Below are 22,811 nucleotides of genomic sequence, written 5' to 3'. Positions count from 1 at the left end.
GATTTGGCTTAGGTTCTGCTCCCCTCAAAGAGATACAATTTCCGTATCTGTTTACTATGACTGAACATCCAAAATATACTCTTTAATTCTAGGTATATATGCCACGTTTGTACATACATATTACACACAGGCACACAAAAATATATATTATCTACTATATAAAGTGTATATACACACATGCACGCACGCACAGCTCTTCTAAAATTATACACATTCAACCTCTTTTACTGCGATAGGAAAAACATACTCAGAGCCCAGAAGGGAAAAAATGAAAAAAAAAAATCAATTTCTTTCTACCTGTTCTGCCTACCTGACCATACCTGTAAGAGCCCATCACTAAACTCACCCCAATGAAAATACTTATCTTGCTACAATAGGGTCACTTTGATCCACAATGTCCAAAAATGTCCCTACTATATACAGAGGGAGATTGTGATCCCGCTGCATAGAGTGCTGGTGAGACCACATTTTGAATAATACTGTGTCCAGTTCTGGAGGCCTCACCTACAAAAAGAGATTGATAAAATTGAATGGGTCCAAAAATGGGCTACAAAAATGGTGGAAGGTCTTAAGCATCAAACTCATCGGGAAAGACTTCATGAACTCCATCTGTATAGTCTGGAGGACAGAAGGAAAAGGGGGGACATGATTGAAACATTTAAATATGTTAAAGGGTTAAATAAGGTCCAGGAGGGAAGTGTTTTTAATAGGAAAGTGAACCCAAGAACAAGGGGGCACAATCTGAGGTTAGTTGAGGGAAAGATCAGAAGCAACAGGAGAAAATATTATTTGACTGAAAGAGTAGTAGATGCTTGGAACAATCTTCCAGCAGACGTGGTTGGTCAATCCACAGTAACTGAATTGAAACATGTCTGGGATAAACATCCATCCATCCTAAGATAAAATACAGGAAATAGTATAAGGGCAGACTAGATGGACCATGAGGTCTTTTTCTGCTGTCAATCTTGTATGTTTCTATGAATGAGGAAGGAAGGGAGAAAGGAAGGAAGGAAGGAAAGAAGGAAGGAACGAAGGAACGAAGGAAGGAACGAAGGAAGGAACGAAGGAAGGAAGGATCCACAGTCACTGAATTGAAACATGCCTGGGATAAACATCCATCCATCCTAAGATAAAATACAGGAAATAGTATAAGGGCAGACTAGATGGACCAGGAGGTCTTTTTCTGCTGTCAATCTTCTATGTTTCTATATCCCAACTCTTATTCAGCGCCAATGTCTCTAACTGGCATAATTTTATTACATTTTTTCCTCTCTCTCTCTCTCTATAATTATCAGGATACACTCCATTCAGCACAAATACATACATAATCATATCCAGCTCCTCCAGCTTATTAGATAAAATGCTTTATATAATTTTTTCTCTCCATCTCAAAGGATTTGATTTCCACCCACCTTACAGTTCATTACAATTCCGTCCCCCCCCCACTTTTTTTTTTTTTTGCAACAAGTGGGAGAACAGAACAGAGAAATAGAAGCAGGGAAATTGCCCGCCACAATCAGAGCCAGGAATTCACCACGTCCTTGAATAAGTGGTCTGAAACCAAGAGCAACCGCAGAGAAAAAGCAATTGGTTACAGATTCTGCTGACGGCATCTGAAAAAAAAAAATATCTGGACAACTATAGAGGGAGAGATTCTTTGGAGATTTAAAAGAAATGGTTTAAAGCAGGGGTCGGCAAAGTTGGCTCTTCTATGACATATGGACTTCAACGCCCAGAATTCCTGAGCAAATCATGCTAGCTCAGGAATTCTGGGAGTTGAAGTCCGCATGTCATAGAAGAGCCAACTTTGCCGACCCCTGGTTTAAGGATTGATCATCAGGGAGGAAATTTATGGGATCACTCGAATCCAAACCAACCTGATGACATATAATCCATGCATCCAGTAATGGGCAGCCAAATTTTTTACTGCCACGCTGTGGGTGTGGTTTATGTTGTGGGTGTGGCTTAATGGCCATGTGACTGGGTAGGAGTGGCTTGCCGGCCATGTGACCAGGTGGGAGTGGCTTGAACGGTCATTATCGTTCAAGTGAACTGTTAAGTCCTCGACTTAACAACCTTACCAGTGTCGCTTGCTGGACAGCCGGCGATCAGCTGGAGCTGCGCACGTATCTTCATTTCCGCTGGTGGAACTGCGTTCCATCTCGTCCTGCCTGCTGCCCAGCCCGGTATGCATCCCTCCGTCCATCCATCCTCCATCCATCCATCCATCCATCCATCTATCCATCCATCCATCCACCCATCCATCCATCTATCCATCCATCCATCTATCCATTCATGTATTCATCCACACACCCATATATCCTCCCTCCCTCTCACCCTCCATCCATTCATCCACCCATTTATGTATCTATCCATGTATCCACACCTCCATTCATCCATCTATCGATCCATCCATCCATCCATCCATCCATCCATCCATCTATCCATTCATGCATTCACCCACACATTCATGTATCATCATTCGTTTAATGCTGCATTGCATTATATAAGATCAACTGTGTCTTCAATGGGGATTTTAATACTCTGATGACCTTAGTAGAGGACTAACCAAAGCTTAGCCATTTTAGTAGTTTTTAATAAATTTTAAACGTTCGGGAGATTGTGATGGCTGTTGACTCTTCATATATATATGTGTGTGTGTGTGTGTGATGCTCCTTCGATATATACTAGGGTGATTCGCCAGAAAAAAACATGTAACCCTTCCCTGGTACAGAGCTGAAGGGATTGGATACTGTAGCCTAGAGGTTAATTCTCTGCCTTACAAGGCAAAGGCTGCAGGTTCAAATCCCAGTGAGGGTATGGCTACCTGATGAGGCCAGAACAAGGCCGAAATAGATCTATCCTAGTCTCCCGTAATTTTCAAATTCAGCAAAAACAGGTGACATACACACACACAAATACATACAAAGCTGGAAGGATTGTGTATCTGGAAAATGTGCGGTTCTACTTTGGTGAAATTTTACAGGGTTCTGGATATTTTCCTGCGCAGAGCGACGAGATGTGTTTTGAGTCTCGCCATTGTGCAAGGCGAATGCTGATAGGAGAAAAGAAAGTGGAGACACTTGTAAACACCCAAAGCTATTACAGGTAACAATATGGGAACACAGACAAGGTCTGACTTCCACATTTTGTGCTGGCTTTTGAAAGTGTAACATTAGCCTCTTAAAAAAAATAACACACTGTATCCTGTTCAAGAATTCACCGAAAGTGAATGAAAAGGGAACAGAAGAAAGCAAACACCACTTTTTTTTTTCTTTTTGCATTGTGGCTTCACACACACAAAGACCCTAAACATCTGATTGAGCCTCAGGAAGATATTCCTTTCACAACCCATTCCCCCTTCCTCCCTCCTTTTGCCTTCGCGGCACAAGAGCTACAAGCGAAGAGCAACGGTTATCTTGAGATTAATATACTCCTTTCCCTTCCATTTCTCTCCCCCCCCTCTCTCATTTGTATTCTTTTGCATAGCATGCTCTCACCACTGGGGTGAGGGGCCTATTATGACAAGGGTGTAATTTGCTTTTCAGTCAAAGGAAAAAAGCCTTTTGGAAATAAGTAACAAGACACGTTTAGCAGCCGGAGTTGCAGTGGCAAAGGCATAAATCCCATGGAAAGGGCTAAGGAAGGAGAAGGGAAAATATAGGTTTAGCTAGGTTCAATAGTCCCTCTCTCTCTCCCCCATCTCTCTTATTGCCTGCCTGCCTACCTACCCAGTTACCTACCTACCTACCTACCTACCTATCTATGTATCTGTCTATCTGTCTGTCTGTCTATCATCTGTCTGTCTATCATCTATTTATCTGTCATCTATCTATCTATCTATCTATCTATCTATCTATCATCTATTTTTATCTCTATCTATGTATCTATCTATGTATCTATGTATCTATGTATCTATGTATCTATGTATCTATCTATCTATCTATCTATCTATCTCTCTCTCTCTATCATATATATTTATCTATCTCTCTCTATCTATCTATCTCTCTCTCTCTCTCTATCTATCTATCTATCTATCTTTCTTTATCTCTACCTATCTATCTATCTATCTATCTATCTATCTATCTATCTATCTATATCTATTATCTATATTTATCTCTCTCTCTCTCTCACCAGCTCTCTCTCTCTCTCTCTCTATCTATCTATCTATCTCTATCATCTATATTTATCTCTATCTATCTATCTATCTATCTATCTATCTATCTATCTATCTATCTATCTCTATCTATGTATCTCTCTCTCTCTCTCTCTCTCTCTCTATCATCTATATTTCTCTCTCTCTCTCTTTATCTCTACCTACCTACCTACCTACCTATCTATCTATCTATCTCTCTCTATCTCTCTCTATCTCTTTATCTCTCTATCTCTCTCTCTATCTCTCTATCTCTCTCTCTATCTCTCTATCTCTCTATCTCTCTATCTCTCTATCTCTCTATCTCTCTATCTCTCTATCTCTCTATCTCTCTATCTCTCTATCTCTCTATCTCTCTACCTACCTACCTACCTTCCTAACTACCTACCTATCTATCATCATCTCATTTTTCTTTGCTTGATTCTGCTATAACCTGTTGTTTTTCTCCTTTCATTTTCTATTCTTGCAATTAAGGTCCATCTGCTTCTGCACCTTTGATCTTAGAGTGTCAACAGTCCCTTCCCTCTTTTCATTCATGGAATAATTGTACTGAGAGCCATGGAGGCGACTAAAGGGAATATTCAGAATTTGCAAAAGTAACAACAAGGGCTGGAGGAAAAAGAAAAGAGAGAAAGAAACTCTGGGAGGTGAAAGAAACTTAGTTTTGAGCCAAGCTGTGGTTTGGAATTTTCGATCAATATTGGATTCATCCACTTCCTTTTTCAATCCCTTCAGGATTCGCTTATTAACGGCTTTTGGGAAAGTAACTTTCAAAATGACAAATTTCATCACCAGGTGATTTGCTTCCATCCTTAGTGAAAGGAGTTATATGTAAATTTAAGAACTTTGGAGGGAAAGAAATCATTCCGAAATAAACAGCAAAAGGGTAATTAAAATGTTAATTTTGGAAAGTTTTAAACGGACTAAGGAGCCAGATGGATTGGCCATAAGATTTTTAAAACTAATTATAAGAATCCTTCCTGTGGGTTGTCGAAAATCCTATTAAAATATATATGAAGATTTTGAAATTAAGGGTAAGAAGAATCCCTCCCGTGGGAAAAATGTTGTGGATTAAAGGAAACCATGATAAGAGAAGACTTTGAAGGGTGGACACTGGAGGCAAGCAGAAAGAACTAAAGATTATAATTAAGGGAAAAGAGACCCTAATACAGAATTGGGGGAAAAAGTATTTTAACTTTAGAAGAATTCTGAGAGATCTGGCAAACAATTCACTCAGAAATCGAGGGCTCTTTGGGGCTCTCTGGGCTTGGCCGTTTTCTTGCATTACCTAGTTGGTTGATTATTATTATTATTATTATTATTATTATTATTATTATTATTATTTATTGGATTTGTATGCCGCCCCTCTCCGTAGACTCGGGGCAGCTAACAACAGTGACAAAAACAGAATGTAAAAATCCAATACTAAAACAGTTAAAAACCCTTGTTATAAAACCAATCATACATACAAACATACCATGCATAAATTGTAGAAGCCTAGGGGAAAAGATTATCTTAGTTCCCCCATGCCTGACGGCAGAGGTGGGTTTTGAGGAGCTTACGAAAGGCAAGGAGGGTGGGGGCTATTCTAATCTCTGGGGGGAGTTGGTTCCAGAGGGTCGGGGCCGCCACAGAGAAGGCTCTTCCCCTGGGCCCCGCCAACCGACATTGTTTAGTTGACGGGACCCGGAGAAGGCCCACTCTTTGGGACCTAACTGGTCGCTGGGATTCGTGCGGCAGAAGGCGGTCCCTGAGATAATCTGGCCCAGTGCCATGAAGGGCTTTATAGGTCATAACCAACACTTTGAATTGTGACCGGAAACTGATCGGCAACCAATGCAGACTGATGTTGATCAACATGCCATCATGCATGCCAATCGTTCCTGACTCTAGGGGGCGGTGCTCATCTCCATTTCTAAGACAAAGAGCCAGCATTGTCCAAAGATATATCTGTGGTCATGTGGCCGGCATGACTAAAGGCCAAAGGTGCATGGATCTTAATTTTCCCGCGGCACAACTGACCATGTCTCACGGCACACTAGTTTGCTGCGGCCTATTGGTTGAAAAACACTGGACTAGATGGACCATGAGGTCTTTTTCTGTCGTCAATCTTCTAGAATAGAATAGAATAGAATTTTTATTGGCCAAGTGTGATTGGACACACAAGGAATTTGTCTTGGTGCATATGCTCTCAGCGTACATAAAATAAAATATACATTTGTCAAGAATCATGTGGTACAACACTTAATGATTGTCATTGGGGTCAAATAAGCAATGAAGAAGCAATATTAATAAAAATCTTAGGATATAAGCAACAAGTTACATTCATACAGTCAACATGGGAGGAAATGGGTGATAGGAATGATGAGAAAAACTAGTAGAATAGAAGTGCAGATTTAGTAGAAAGTCTGACAGTGTTGAGGGAATTATTTGTTTAGTAGAGTGATGGCGTTCGGAAAAAAACTCTTCTTGTGTCTAGTTGTCTTGGTGTGCAGTGCTCTGTAGCGACGTTTTGAGGGTCGGAGTTGAAACAATTTGTGTCCTGGATGTGAGGGGTCAGTAAATACTTTCCCCACCCTCTTTTTGACTCGTGCAGTATACAGGTCCTCAATGGAAGGCAGGTTGGCAGCCATTGTTTTTTCTGCAGTTCTGATTATGATTCTCCTCTGACGTCTGTGTCGGTCTATGTTTCCATGTTTAAACTATTGGGGATGTCTTCTCTACTCTCAATGTTGGCTACCATGAAACACAAAGACCTTCCCTTGGGACAAATAAAAAGTGAGCTGTCATTCTGCAGAGAACTGGACTGAATATGGCTTGTTTGTTACAGCAGGTTAATCGGAGCTCTGTGCTGTTTCTCTTCGGGCTGACAAGTCGTCTTCGCAGCTGCACTTGCTAAGGAAAAACACACGGGCTGCAAAATGGAAAAGTCAAAACCAACGATAGGTCGTCGACTGACTGTTTGTTTTGCCTTACCTTGAATCGGAGGCTCGTTTTACGGACAGGAGTGGGACGAAAGGGGCTTGGGTTGTCATTGGTAGAAGTGATGCAGTCCAATTTGTCTCAATGTTGTGATTTTGTGATGGGAGGAAGACAAGCATAAGTGGGGGAAAGCAGTAGTAAACCTAGAGGAAGAATGAGAAAGGCCATTTAAACAGACCTTCTGTCTAGTTTCCAACTAAAGGAAGCACAATACCCCACACGATGACCCATGACTCCGACTCCTCCTCCTCCTCCTCTTCCACCACCTCCTCCTTAGAATAATAGAGTTGGAAGGGATCCTGTAGGTCTTCTAATTCAACCATTCCTCAATGAGAAGATGCTTCTTTCCTCCTTCTCTGTCTTCCTCTTCTCTTTCTCCTCCTCCTCTTTGTTCTCCTCCTCAGAATAACAGAGTTGGAAGAGACCTTGTAGGTCTTCTAATCCAACCCTTCCTCAATGAGAAGATGTTTCTTTCCTCCTTCTCTGTCTCCTTCTTCTCTTTCTCCTCCTCCTCCTCTTCCTTCTCCTCCACAGAATAATAGAGTTGGAAGAGACCCTGTAGGTCTTCTAATCCAACCCTTCCTCAATGAGAAGATCTTTCTTTCCTCCTTCTCTGTCTTCCTCTTCTCTTTCTCCTCCTCCTCTTTGTTCTCCTCCTCAGAATAACAGAGTTGGAAGAGACCCTGTAGGACTTCTAATCCAACCCTTCCTCAGTGAGAAGATCTTTCTTTCCTCCTTCTCTGTCTCCTTCTTCTCTTTCTCCTCCTCCTCCTCCTCTTCCACCATCATCTCCTTCTTCTGCTCCTCTTGCTCCTTCTCAGAATAACAGAGCTGGAAGGAACCCTGTAGGTCTTCTAATCCAACCCCCTACCTCAATAAGAAGACCTTTCTTCCTTCCTTCTCTGTCTCCTCCTTCTCTTTCTCCTCCTTTTCTTCCACCATCATCTCCTCCTTCTGCTCCTCTTGCTCCTTCTCAGAATAGCAGAGCTGGAAGGAACAGTGTAGGTCTTCTAATCCAACCCTTCCTCATTGAGAAGATCTTTGTTTCCTCCTTCTCTGTCTCCTTCTTCTCTTTCTCCTCCTCCTCCTCCTCTTCCACCACCACCTCCTCCTTCTGCTCCTCTTGCTCCTCCTCAGAATAGGACTTCTAATCCAACCCTTCCTCAGTGAGAAGATCTTTCTTTCCTCCTTCTCTGTCTCCTTCTTCTCTTTCTCCTCCTCCTCCTCCTCTTCCACCATCTTCTCCTTCTTCTGCTCCTCTTGCTCCTTCTCAGAATAACAGAGCTGGAAGGAACCCTGTAGGTCTTCTAATCCAACCCCCTACCTCAATAAGAAGACCTTTCTTCCTTCCTTCTCTGTCTCCTCCTTCTCTTTCTCCTCCTTTTCTTCCACCATCAACTCCTCCTTCTGCTCCTCTTGCTCCTTCTCAGAATAGCAGAGCTGGAAGGGACCCTGTAGGTCTTCTAATACAACCCCCTGCCTCAATGAGAAGATCTTTCATTCCTCCTTCTCTGTCTCCTTCTTCTCTTTCTCCTCCTCCTCTTCCACCACCACCTCCTCCTTCTCAGAATAACCGAATCCAAACCACAAGCAAGGTGAACAGAATCGGCTCAGGAGAAAAACACTCCAAAGAAAATTTGATGTCGCTCTGCCGATGTGTTCAACAATGCTCGGCTTGGAGATTGAATTAACCTATTTTCTGGGTTCACAAGGCGCCGAACTATAAACCTGCAAATGGGAGGTCGTACACAAAGCCTCCTCCTCATACACAACAGCTAACCAAGGGTGAAGTTAGACGAGCTTACCATGACATGAGAATGTGTCCACTCAACCTTTAATTGACCTGATTAAGAATGTTGTGTGTCACTGCACCGCAATTCAACCAAAATCCGAAGCTGTCTGTAAATGGTTCGGTACATTTCTCAGATCTAGCAGAATACGGCCCTTCAATCTGATGCCGGCATTTAGATCAAAGGGAAAGTTTTTGTGTCTGTTCCCACTTCAAAGGAAGGCCTTTGCCTTCAAAGGAGCCTAGGTGTACTTTTTCAACTCCTATATCTCCCATACCTTTCTTCTATTCCTCTATCTCTTCTTCTATTCTTTCATTGATACGTTTTATTCCTATATCATCTCTTCTCTTCTTTCTTAGATATATTTTACTATGAGTATCTCCTCTTTAACCTTCATTACGTATTTTACTATGGGTATACCCACTAAAAACCTCATTGTGTATTGGACAAAATCAATCAATCAATCAATTAACACACATTCTTCATTACCTTACGTTCTGTCGGGCTCTCTGGTACACGCCTCCCAAAAATTCACAGGTACAAATTTCAGACACACACATGTTTGAAAATTCAAAACAAGGTTCTTTATACTGAAAATTCACTTAAACTAAGCCCTCTTTTGGTATAGCAAAGAGCACTGGTCTCCAAACAAACTGGTAATTTGTACAAGTCCCTTATCAGTTCTGTGATACTTAGCTTGCAGCTGTGAGGCAATTCACAGTCCTTCTTCTTTCACAAAGTGAAACACACTTTGCCCTGGTTTAGTTTCAAAGCGGGTAAAAATCAGCACACAAAAGGTCAAAGTCAGTAAAGCAGTCACGAAACACAACAAGGAGCCTTCATCAGCAGATTCCACCGGGGGCAAAACAGGTCCGCAGCATGTAGATGTCTCCCCCACATCCACAGTCCTTGGGGCAGGAGCTGAGCCAGAGCTAACCACAACACCTTATATGGTAATATAATGGAATATCACTTAGGATTGGACTAATCCTTGACAGGCCTCACTCGTCACCGCCTTCCCCAGACTTCAGGATTGGCCCATCTTCCTCCACAATCTCCTCCCTGTCCAAAATCTGCTGGCCATTGTAGGATGACAACAATTAATCATGTTCTTCTTCTAATGTAACAGGAGCTTTGATGAGTTCACCAGCTCCTGTGGCTCTGTGGGTTAACAGCTAGTGTTTCCATGGCTGGATTCCTCCTATTGACAAAGTTCCACCCCGTCTGCTTTCTCACCCATCCCAGGAAAGCAAAAAGCTCTTTTAGATTCTGTGGCTCTTCATACATCACTGTCTCACGATAGTGCCCTGGGGAGTAGACTGTGGGATAATCACACTCCAAAAAGAGACAGGAATATACCAAGCAGCCTTCAGAGTTGACTTATTTAAAGGCAAGCCAGACCGAGAGCTACAGAACAAGCCCCGATGCAAGCGAGCTGCCCCCTTTCCCTTAGAATCGTAGAATCATAGAATCATAGAATCATCATAGAATCATAGAGTCATAGAGTCATAGAGTCATAGAGTCATAGAATCATAGAGTCATAGAGTCATAGAGTCATAGAGTCATAGAATCATAGAATCATAGAATCATAGAATCATAGAATCAGAATCATAGAATCATAGAGTCATAGAGTCATAGAAGCATAGAAGCATAGAAGCATAGAAGCATAGAAGCATAGAAGCATAGAAGCATAGAAGCATAGAAGCATAGAAGCATAGAAGCATAGAAGCATAGAAGCATAGAAGCATAGAAGCATAGAAGCATAGAAGCATAGAAGCATAGAAGCATAGAATCAGAATCATAGAAGCATAGAGTCATAGAGTCATAGAAGCATAGAAGCATAGAAGCATAGAAGCATAGAAGCATAGAAGCATAGAAGCATAGAAGAGTTGGAAGGGACCTCCAGGGTCATTGGGTCCAGCCCCCTGCTCAATGCAGGATTCACTAAACCATCCCAGAAAGATGACTGTCCAGTCTCTGAAGATCTCCAGTGAAGATGAGCCCACCACCTCTTGTGGCAAACTGTTCCACTGGTTTATCACCCTTACTGTTAGAATTTTTTTTCTGATATCTCATCTAAATCTCCTCCCTTGCAGTTTCATTCCATTGTTTCTAGTCCTTCCATGTGCTAATAAGAACAATGCTGATCCCTCTGCTCTATGACAGCCCTACAGATATTTGTAGACAGCTATCAAGTCTCCTCTCAGTCTTCTCCTTTGCAGACTAAGCATCCCTAGATCCTTTAACCGTTCCTCATAGGACGTGGTTTCCAGACCACTCACCATCCTTGTAACTCTCCTTTGAATTTGCTCTAGTTTATCACCTTTACCTTCCTCCCAACAAGAATTTTTAATAATGAAAGTAAGCTCAGCACGTTCTGGGAGAGCTAACCGTCACTCCCCACCACTGGGAGGGTTTTTATTGGGAGGCAAAGAAAGGGCACGTTGACTGTCATGTAAATCAATGTTCTTCCCAGCATGAGAAAAAATCCATTGGGTTAGGTTCTGCAGGACCGCCTTTGGCCGTATGAGTCTCAGTGACCAATTAAGTCCCACAGAGTCGGCCTTCTCCAGGCCCCGTCAACTAGACAAAGTCACTTGGTGGAGCCTAGGGGTAGAGCCTTCTCTGTGGGGGCCCCAGCCCTATGGAATCACCCCCCCCCCGGAAATTTGAATTGCCTCCACCCTCCTCGCCTTTCGTAAGGGTCTGAAGACTCATTTATGCTGCCAGGCCTGGGGTCATTAGATACTACCCTCTGACCAGTGAAGGGCTACCATTTTTTTTACTACCACACTGTGGGCGTGGCTTATGCAGGACCCCCTGCATTTTCATTCAACATCTTTCATGCAAATTGGGTGCTCTGGGGTTCCATTTTCGCTACCCTACTGTGTCCTCTCTCCCCGAGCCACCCCGAGTCCGCGGAGATGGGCGGCATACAAATCTAAATAATAAATAAATAAGTAAGTAAGTAAGTAAGTAAATAAATAAATAAATAAATAAATAAATCTGGGCAGCAGCCCACCCCTGCCTCTAGCCAAAGAATGTATTGTGAGCTTGTTGAATGAATGGGTATGAGAGTATTTTAATTGGTTTGGGTTTTTTAGATTATTAATTTTAACTGATTGGATTTAGAATGTATACTGTTTCCTATATGTTGTAACCCACCCCAAATCAGCTACTTCAGCTTCAACCACAACAACACAAGAGCACACAACAGATTTAAACTTAAAATTAACCGCTCCAAACTTGACTGTAAAAAAATATGACTTCAGTAACCGAGTTGTCGAAGCCTGGAACTCATTACCGGACTCCATGGTGTCATCCCCAAACCCCCAACACTTTACCCTTGGATTATCCACAGTTGACCTATCCAGATTCCTAAGAGGTCAGTAAGGGGCGAGTACAAGTGCACTAGAGTGCCTTCCGTCCCCTATCCTATTGCTCTCCTATACAGTGGAACCCCGACATAAGAGCTGCTCTACTTAAGAGCAACTCGAGATAAGAGCTGGGAGGGGAGAGATATTTTTGTTCTACTTACTAGCCCAAATTCGAGATACAAGCGCCAAGGAGCTGTCTCCTGAAGCCAAACGCTAACTTCCGCGTTCGGCTTCAGGAGACAGCTGCGAAGCGGCGCGCGTGTTTTAAAAGGTTGCAGCCGGCCTGGGGGGCTCGGGGGGGTGCTTGCAGCTTTCTTTCTTGCTCTTTTTCTTTCTCTCTTTTACCTTCCCTTCCTCTATTTCTTCTTTTCTTTCTCCTTCCCACCTTCTTCCCTCCCTCCCTTCACTCATTCCTCTCTTACTCTCCCCTTTCATAAGTTTCCTTGCTTCCTTCCTCTGTTCCTGTCCCTTCCCCCTTTCTTTCTTTCTTTCTTTCTTTCTTTCTTTCTTTCTTTCTTTCTTTCTTGCTCTTTTTCTTTCTCTCTTTTACCTTCCCTTCCTCTATTTCTTCTTTTCTTTCTTCTTCCCACCTTCTTCCCTCCGTCCCTCCCTCCCTTCACTCATTCCTCTCTTACTCTCCCCTTTCATAAGTTTCCTTGCTTCCTTCCTCTGTTCCTGTCCCTTCCCTCTTTCCTTCCTTCCTTCCCACCCTCCATCCATTCATTCACCCATTCCTCTCTTGATCGCTTAAAGCCGGTCCCTGGTGCAAAAAGGGTTGGGGACCTCTGTCCTACAGGATTGGGTGGCAGAGAAGTTGAACATATGTAAATTTAAAAGTTTAAGAAAGTTTACAAGTTAAGTGAAAGAAACTTCGTTATTCATTTATATGTACATGTACATTTCTTCATTAAAAACATGTCTTTTTGCATAATTTAGACTAACTTTGTGAGTTTTTTGAGGGCTGGAACCAATTAAAATTATTTACATTAATTCCTATGGGGAAAAGTCGTTCGAGATAAGAGCTGCTCGACTTAAGAGCCCAGGTCCGGAACGAATTAAACTCGTATCTCGAGGTACCACTGTATCTCCTATACCTTTCTTCTATTCCTCTATCTCTTCTTCTATTCTTTCATTGATATGTTCTATTACTATACCTTCTTTTCTATTCTTTCTTAGATATATTTTACTATGAGTATCTCCTCTATAACCTCCATCATGTATTTTACTATGTGTATATAGATATATACCCACTAAAACCTTCATTGTGTATTGGACTAACTAACTAACTAACTAACTAACTAACTAACTAACTAACTAAATAAATAAATAAAAAATAAATAAATAAATAAACAAATAAAATTTAAATAAACAAACAAACAAATAAATAAATAAATAAGTCAGTCAGAGGGGAGGCATATAAATCCAATTAAATAAGTAAGTAAGTCAGTCAGTCAGTCAATCAATCAATCAATCAATGTTCTTCCCAGTATGAGAATAATCAGTAGGTCATATTTCCTTGGACACCGAAGGAATCAATTAGATCTTTGGAAACTGGTCCCCACCTCATTTTTTTTCCAACAGGAGAGAGAAAAGTAGCAGGGAGTTGCCAGCAAAAAGCTGGAGTAGAGAAAACAGGGTCATGCTTTTTTTGGCTAAGAATAGGAGGATTGGAGAGTTGGACCGGAGAGGACGATTTAAGCTTTCCTCCAGATGTTCCAGCTTTTTGCTCAGAATCAGCCTGGGGTTCTCTGCAGTTAACAAGGAGAGGGAAAGTAGCCAGGTTCGGTGGAGAGTCAATCAATCATGGAGCCATGGCCAAAACTTGTGTCTTTTAATAGTGGCTGAGAAGATGGATGGGTTTCAAAAAGGCTTCAGGGATGCAAAGCGGTTGTAACTCTATAGACTTGCTTGCATTTATGTTGTTTTGAGAAGCTATGCCTTTCATTTCCTCATGTAAGGCCTGGAGAAAAAAGGTTAGCAATAGCATTTGGACTTATATACCGCTTCCCAGTGCTTTACAGCCCTCTCTAAGCAGTTTACAGAGAGTAAGCTAGCAGTACTGTACTCTAACTACTGGGCTACCGATGCTCTAGGAGGTTCATTACATATCTCCTTGATATCTCTGCCTGTCTTATCTCATTCTTTTTTTCTTTTCTTCTGATTTTCAATTATTTCAAAACATATTCAACCACAACAACACAAGAGCACACAACAGATTTAAACTTAATATTAACCGCTCCAAACTTGACTGTAAAAAATATGACTTCAGTAACCGAGTTGTCGAAGCGTGGAACTCACTACCGGACTCCATAGTGTCAACCCCTAACCCCCAACACTTTACCCTTAGATTATCCACAATTGACCTCTCCAGATTCCTAAGAGGTCAGTAAGGGGCGAGTACAAGTGCACTAGAGTGCCTTACGTCCCCTGTCCTATTGCTCTCCTATATCTCCTATACCTTTCTTCTATTCCAATATCTCTTCTTCTATTCTTTCATTGATATGTTCTATTCCTATATCTTCTTTTCTATTATTTCTTAGATATATTTTACTATGAGTATCTCCTCTATAACCTTTATCATGTATTTTACTATGTGTATATAGATATATACCCACTAAAACCCTAATTGTGTATTGGATAAAATAAATAGATAGATAGATAGATAGTGTTCTGTCTGGGTTCCCCCAGACCTCAACACCAACTGGAAAAAACAGCCAGACACGCTGGTAAAAGCAAAAGTACTTTATAGCTTGAAAAATAAACACAGAGAAAAACCTGTTCTTCCCAACAGGCAGGCTAGGATACTTCACAGCAGAGTCCTGATGTCCAGACAATACAGCAAACTTCTTGCTGGCACACCCACCACTGTAGAGCATAAGACCCCCACCTTTTCCCCCCAAGGTTTCAGTATTCAAAGTCACAAACCAGAATTCCAAGACGCCAAAGATCACAGCCAGGTCCCAGGACTCCCAAAGATAATACTCCACAAGCCAGGAAGGGTGGGTCTGCCTTTTAGCCTTTCCAGAGAGCACCACACTCAAACCCAGCTGTTGCCTCTTTAGTGCTGAAAGTACCTAGCCAATTGCTCCCTTCTTTGTGTTGCTCTTCTCTGTCGCAGATCGATTATTGCTTGTGCATTTTCCTCTAAGGAATCCAGGCTGCTTGCTGGGGAGAGCTCCCTCTCGGGGGCCTCTGGCTGTTCCCCCTCTTCCTCAGCCTGGGATTCCTCCTCCTCATCTGCCTGAACCTCCTGTTCCTCATCCTCCCCCTCTGAGCAGGAAACCGACAGAAGATCAGCCGTTCCCTGAGGGGCCTCAGACGGAATCACAACAGATAGATAGATAGATAGATAGATAGATAGATAGATAGATAGATAGATAGAAAGAAAGAAAGAAAGATAAATAAATAAATAGATAAATAGATAAATACATAAATAGATAAAAAATAGATAAATAGATAAATAAATAAATATTCTAATATGCAACACTCATTGTTTGGGGAAAAAAAGATAGATTCCTTTTTCCTTCCCTAAACACCTTCCCTTCCTCTAATTTTCCTTCCTTCCTTGCTTCCTTGCTCCCTTGCTTCCTTCCTCCCTCCCTCCCTTTCTTCCTCAACTCCTGCAGTTATGAAGAGAACCCAGAAAAACAGGTTCTAAGTTCAATTTCTCCAAGACATCCAAGTTTGTTACCAATTTCTCCTCTTCCTGGTGAAGTTTATTACTCCTGAGGAGTATTTAATAAATACTCCAGTCCAGGAATGGGTTTACCGCTTGGCAAATTGGCTCCTAGTCCCTTAGGCTCATGGAATGCTTTATATTTCTACAGTAGGTAGAAGCGATGACAAGAAGGGTCACACATGTTCTGAAATAGGCCGAATCTCTCTGGTTTATTGAAAAAATGCTCATCGGGCTGGCTGAAGTGCTCTTATTTCATAAACGCAGTAAGCGGAGGCATTTATGCTCCCGTTGCAGTAAATTACATCACTCCTGGAATTGCTGGTTATCAAGATGGTAAAAATGCCAAGCGTCTTTCTCAAACAAATAGTTCTGAACTTATCCAGAGAGGTCAAAATGATGTTTTAAGCAGGAGAAGGCAGCAATGAGGGGATGTTAGTGGGGTTATTGGGATTATGTGTCTCCTAACCAGTGATGGGCTGCTACGGGTACGGTCAGGTACGCCAAACCGGTAGCAAAATTTTGATATTTTTTTTCCCCCTTCTGTGCTCTGGGTATGTTTTTCCTATCACAGTAAATGAGGTTGAATGTGTATAATTTTAGAAGAGCTGTGCGTGTTTGTGTGTACATACTGTTCTGCCAGGCTCTCTGGTAGGAGCCTCCCGAAAATTCAAGGGTACAAATTTCAGACACACACACATTTGAAAATTCAAAACAATGTTCTTTATCACAAAAGTCAAAATAAACTAAGCACTCTTTTTGTATTGCAAAGAGCACTCGTCCCAAAACAACCGGGTAGTCTGTACAATTTCCCTTAAGCAGTGATTAAGTACTTAGCTAGCAGCTGTGAAGAAACTTCACACCCCTTCTCTTCCAATGAAGTGAGACACACACACACACACGTTGCTCTGCTTTGGTTTCAAAGGCATGAAAAGCCAACAAAGTCCAGAAAACAGCAACACACGATTCCTGAAGAACTGTGATCAGATACTCTTCCACAATGGTCAAACCACACGCTGCTATTTATAGCAGCAGCCCTAATTACTGGAGCCCCACCCAAACACAGGTGGCCTCTCTTATCTCCTGTAATATGTCCTTACTTGTTCTCTTCTATGCATAATTCTGCGCTTGCATGGGTCCAAGACATCTTCATCCGCATCAATGGAAGATAATGGAGATTGGCTTCTTGGGCTGTATGCTAAGCCCCCCTCTTCCAAGTCACTCCCACCTTCTTCTTCTTCCGAGGAAACTAAACTCTGAACTGACTCTGTCAGCAATAACACAGGACTATGACATCTTGAAGTTTCCCCTGCATCCACCTCCACATTCCCTGGGGCAGGAGCTGGGCCAGAGCCAACCACAACACATACAGTTTATATAGTAGATAATGTGTATTTTTGTGTGTCTGTGTGTAATATGTATGTACACCTATGGCATATATACATAGAATTAAATAGCATATTTTGGATGTTCAATAATAGTAAATAGATAGGGGAATTGCCTCTCTTTGAAGTGAGGAGAGGCCAGGCACCCTAACCAAACCCTTGACGCGAGTTACGTCAAGTTGGTCACCTTTAAGTCAGTCACATGACCTTTAAGCCATCCCCCTCTGGTCAGATGATCATCAAACCACTCCCACCTGGTCACATGGCTAGCAAGCCGCACCCACAAAATAAGCCATGCCCACAGTGTGGTCGTAAAAATTTTTTGCAGCCTTTTATTGCTCTTAACTGTTGTGGTTAACTCTGGCCCAGCTCCTGCCCCAAGGACTGTGGATGTGGGGGAGACATCCACATGCTGCAGGCCTGTTTTGCCCCCGGTGGAATCTGCTGATGAAGGCTCCTCTGACCAAGAAGACATGAGTGACAGGGAGGAAGAGAGTGTGGCAGACAGCTCAGAAGGAGATCAATTATCTAGCTCCTCCTTGGATTCAGAACAAGAGTTAATGATACAGCCACGCATGCGGAGAGCGATGCATAGGCAACAACAACTGAGAGATTATTATCAAAGAAAACGAGGCCACCTGTGGTTTGGTGGGGCTGTGGTCATTAGTGAGGCTGCTATAAATAGCAGCCTGTGGGTTTGGCCATTGTGGAGGATTATCTGATCGTTGTGTTTCATGCCTGCTTTGCTGACTTTGACTTTTTGTGTGCTGATTTTCCCCCGCTTTGAAACTAAACCAGTGCAAAGTGTGTTTCACTTTGTGAAAGAAGGACTGTGAATTGCCTCACAGCTGCAAGCTAAGTATCACAGAACTGATAAGGGACTTGTACACATTACCAGTTTGTTTGGAGACGAGTGCTCTTTGCTACACCAAAAGAGGGCTTGGTTTAAGTGAATTTTCATTATAAAGAACATTGTTTTGAATTTTCAAACGTGTGTGTGTGTCTAAAATTTGCACCTGTGAATTTTTGGGAGGAATCTACCAGAGAGCCCGACAGAACACTAACCCATTAAAATGGAGCATCAGTTCAGATCCATGCTTGATTGCCAAGCCTCCGATCGGAGCTCAAAAGAAATACAGTCTGTTTACATTACCAAAATAACTGTCGTGTCATTAGCAGCATCCCGACGCAATGAAATTAAATCCGCCCACCGACACTTTCTAATTACAAGGTGTGCGTGCCTTCTTCAACAGATGTTACTCAAGGCATGCCTACTTCTTTACTCTGATGCAGAGAGGCATATTGTCAGCTTATAATCACTGCTCCGGAAGACGTACGCGCATCGCAAGCTTGCAGCAATCAAACAATTACTCCAAAGTGTAACAACGAATTCCTTCTGCATGGAAAGACTTGAGAACGATTTGAAGAAGCGGGCGCCGCTTGTTCTCCGAGCAGACCGAAGGCTTCTGGGCTGCTTTAGTCTCGACCCGGTACACCTTGTTCGGTTTAGCAAGATGAATAGGTCTGACAATGTCACAACCAGCTTGTTCATATACTTCTTTTTTTAAAAAAAAATTCTTAATCACGTGCCATGGCGTCTCTCAGCATTGCTTAATATCTGGAAGGTTGTTATTAATAACTCAACAGAGAAGCTCTCCTGCTATTTGGGGACAAGATTCCTTTAGGTTCGGGTTGTTTATTTTCACCAGGAGCTAAGCTGCCGAAAGTACTTTACAATATTATATTAAGAACAAAAACAGGAGCTTGTAAAAGAGATTTACCAGAGCTTGGGAAAACGATTCATCCAAGCAGGCAGAGAGGGACAAACACATGTATCAATGTGCTAGAAGGACTGGCGGGGCGCATGTTTCAACTGATGGTCTTGTTGTGAGTGGTCCACATCCAGCTCAGCTGGTCATATCTACCACTAAGCTACCAACATTCCCATTAGAAGATATTGCAGTTCTTCTAATGGGAATGTAGGAACATCTCTACCACTAAGCTACCAACATTCCCATTAGAAGACCTCCAAGGTCTTCCAAGGTCCCTTCCAACTCTCTTGTTCTGTTTATTCAATGTAGGAACATCTCTACCACTAAGCTATGACCATTCCCATTAGAAGAACTCCAATGTCTTCTAATGGGAATGTAGGAACATCTCTACCACTAAGCTACCAACATTCCCATTAGAAGACCTCCAAGGTCCCTTCCAACTCTCTTGTTCTGTTTATTCAATGTAGGAACATCTCTACCACTAAGCTACCACCATTCCCATTAGAAGAACTCCAATGTCTTCTAATGGGAATGTAGGAACATCTCTACCACTAAGCTACCAACATTCCCATTAGAAGACATTGGAGTTCTTCTAATGGGAATGTAGGAACATCTCTACCACTAAGCTACCACCATTCCCTTTAGAAGAATTCCAATGTCTTCTAATGGGGATGTAGGAACATCTCTACCACTAAGCTACCAACGTTCCCATTAGAAGACCTCCAAGGTCCCTTCCAACTCTCTTGTTCTGTTTATTCAATGTAGGAACATCTCTACCACTAAGCTATGACCATTCCCATTAGAAGACCTCCAGGGTCCCTTCAATCTCTGTTATTCTGTTCTATTCTGTTCATTCTCTGTAGGAACATTTCTACCGCCGAGCTACCACCATCCCCATAGACTTAGATCAGATTCTGCTGATCCCAGAAATTCTTCCCTGGTGTGTTATGTGGTGTTTAACCATCCTGATGATTCCTGCTACCGAGGAGAATTCAGGGAATTCACACCTTTCTTTAGAGACTCATTCCACAGCAGTTGGCTAATTTAACAAACCTTCCGGCAAGATTCACTTTGGAGAATTAGCTGTTCTTTCTCAAGCAGTAGATAGACTACACGTTATTTATGTCCTTGGGAAAGCTTGGGAAGTTCCCAGGTGATGCTGGCAACCCTGTTGTTGCTATGGAAACCTGGGATGAGCTTCCCATTTCTCCTTCTAGGTGTGGGGTCCATCACCTTTCTCCTGGACTCCATCCAGTTGAGGGAAGAAGCAGACATGCCAGTGATAGATGTTCTCCATGTCTGTGTCTCTCAAGTGATTCACAATTCACCTTCCACTTTGAAGAGTACAACACTTGTGGCATTAGTATGGAGAGATGATAAACCATCATGGTAGGACCACCAGAGATACAGCTTTAGTTCTCTCCACACTTTGCTTTTCAATGGAAGGGACCAGGGCATCGCACCTGGTCAAGGATATGTAATCTAATTCAGTACAGAAAGGTGTGGATGAGTTGTCCATCCATTGTTGTGGTTCGCTCTGGCCCAGCTCCTGCCCCAAGGTCTGTGGATGTGGGGGAGACATCCACATGCTGCAGGCCTCTTTTTGCTCCCGGTGGAATCTGATGATGAAGGCTCCTCTGACCAAGAAGATATGAGTGACAGGGAGGAGGAGAGTGGGGCAGACAGCTCAGAAGGAGATCAATTCTCTAGCTCCTCCTTGGATTCAGAACAAGAGTTAATGATACAGCCACGCATGCGGAGAGCGATGCATAGGCAACAACAACTGAGAGGTGATTATCAAAGAAAATGAGGCCACCTGTGGTTGGGTGGGGCTGTGGTCATTAGTGAGGCTGCTGTAAAGAGCAGCCTGTGGGTTTGGCCATTGTGGAGGATTATCTGATCATTGTGTTTCGTGACTGCCTTGCTGATTTTGACCTTTGTGTGCTGATTTTTACCCGCTTTGAAACTAAACCAGAGCAAAGTGTGTTTCACTTTGTGAAAGAAGAAGGACTGTGAATTGCCTCACAGCTGCAAGCTAAGTATCTCAGAACTGATAAGGGACTTGTACAAATTACCAGTTTGTTTGGAGACGAGTGCTCTTTGCTATACAAAAAGAGGGCTTAGTTTATTTGGATTTTCGGTATAAAGAAACTTGTTTTGAATTTTCAAACGTGTGTGTGTGTCTGAAATTTGTATCTGTGAATTTTTGGGAGGATTCTACCAGAGAGCTCGACAGAACATCCATATATCTACACAACTAAAAAAGAAAGAAAAAGACAATGGAATTGTTTTGGTTCCTTCACTTCTACTTTTAGCTTTTTGAGTTACAATAGTTTTCCATTAGGAAAATAAAAAGGCTATTATGTGAATTGAGCTTTGAACTCGCTGTCCTATCTCACCAGCTTTAACCACCCTTTTAATTCACAATGTCATGGATTGACTCTGTTTTTCAAGAACCCTTTCCCCTGTCTCTTATGAATTCAGCAAAGACACGGGAAGTTGTGTCAATGTGTTTCTGGAGTAACCTGGGTTGTGCAAACTATGGCAGGGTGGCAAAACTCTACAAGCAAACGATGGCTTAATTCTGGAATTAGAGGAGAAAAGAGAACACTGCGAGTTCTTGTAGTATGTTGGTCTGGTTAATTCTCTGTACAGTGATACCTTGTCTTACGAACATAATTGGTTCCGGGATGAGGTTCTTAAGGTGAAAAGTTTGTAAGATGAAACAATGTTTCCCATAGGAATCAATGGAAAAGCGATTAATGCGTGCAAGCCCAAAACAAACCCCTTTTGCCAACCGAAGTGCCCATTTTTGCGCTGCTGGGTTTCCCATGAGGCTCCCCTCCATGGGAAACCCCACCTCCGGACTTCTGTGTTTTTGCGATGCTGCAGGGGAATCCCAGTAGGAGAATCCCAGCATCGCAAAAACGAGCGCTTCGCTGGCAACGGAAGTCCAGAGGTGGGGTTTCCCAGCAAAGGGAGCATCAGTGAAATTGCAGCATCGCAAAAACATGGAAGTCCTCGAAACCCCACCTCCGGACTTCCGTGTTTTTGTGATGCTGCGATTTCGCTGAGGCTCCCCATGCTGGGAAACTCCACCTACAAACCCAAACCGACGCCACTGGGATGCCCTGCCTCCAGACTTCTGTTGCCAGCAAAGTGCCCGTTTTTGCGCTGCTGGGATTCCCCTGCAGCATTGCAAAAACGCGGAAGTCTGGAGGTAGTGTTTCCCATGGAGGGGAGCCTCAGGGGAATCCCAGCAGCGCAAAAACGGGCGCTTCGCTGGCAACAGAAGTCTGGAGGTGGGGCATCCCAGTGGCATCGGCTTGAGTTTGTAAGGTGAAAATAGCTTGTAAAAAGAGGCAAAAAAATCTTAAACCCCGGGTTTGTATCTCAAAAAGTTTGTATGACGAGGCATTTGTAAGACGAGGTATCACTGTATTGTGCCAGTTAGTTTGAGTTACTGGGTTCTGTGAATCTTAATAATTCTTAACTGGCCCCTCAGTGTTTTATACACATCCCGTCAATTCCCACATACTCCTTTAACCATAGTTAAGCAAACAATGGCTTTGTGCTGTGGAATCAGCTTCCCTTTGATTCATAGAGCAGGTGTAGAGATTTGGGAGGGGCAGAAACACAGAGAAGCAGAAAAATATATCTCTACAATTCATGCATT

The sequence above is a fragment of the Erythrolamprus reginae genome, chromosome 8, assembly GCF_031021105.1.
Source record: "Erythrolamprus reginae isolate rEryReg1 chromosome 8, rEryReg1.hap1, whole genome shotgun sequence".
NCBI classification, from domain to species: domain Eukaryota; kingdom Metazoa; phylum Chordata; class Lepidosauria; order Squamata; family Dipsadidae; genus Erythrolamprus; species Erythrolamprus reginae.
Note: the sequence above shows the minus strand (reverse complement) of the source record.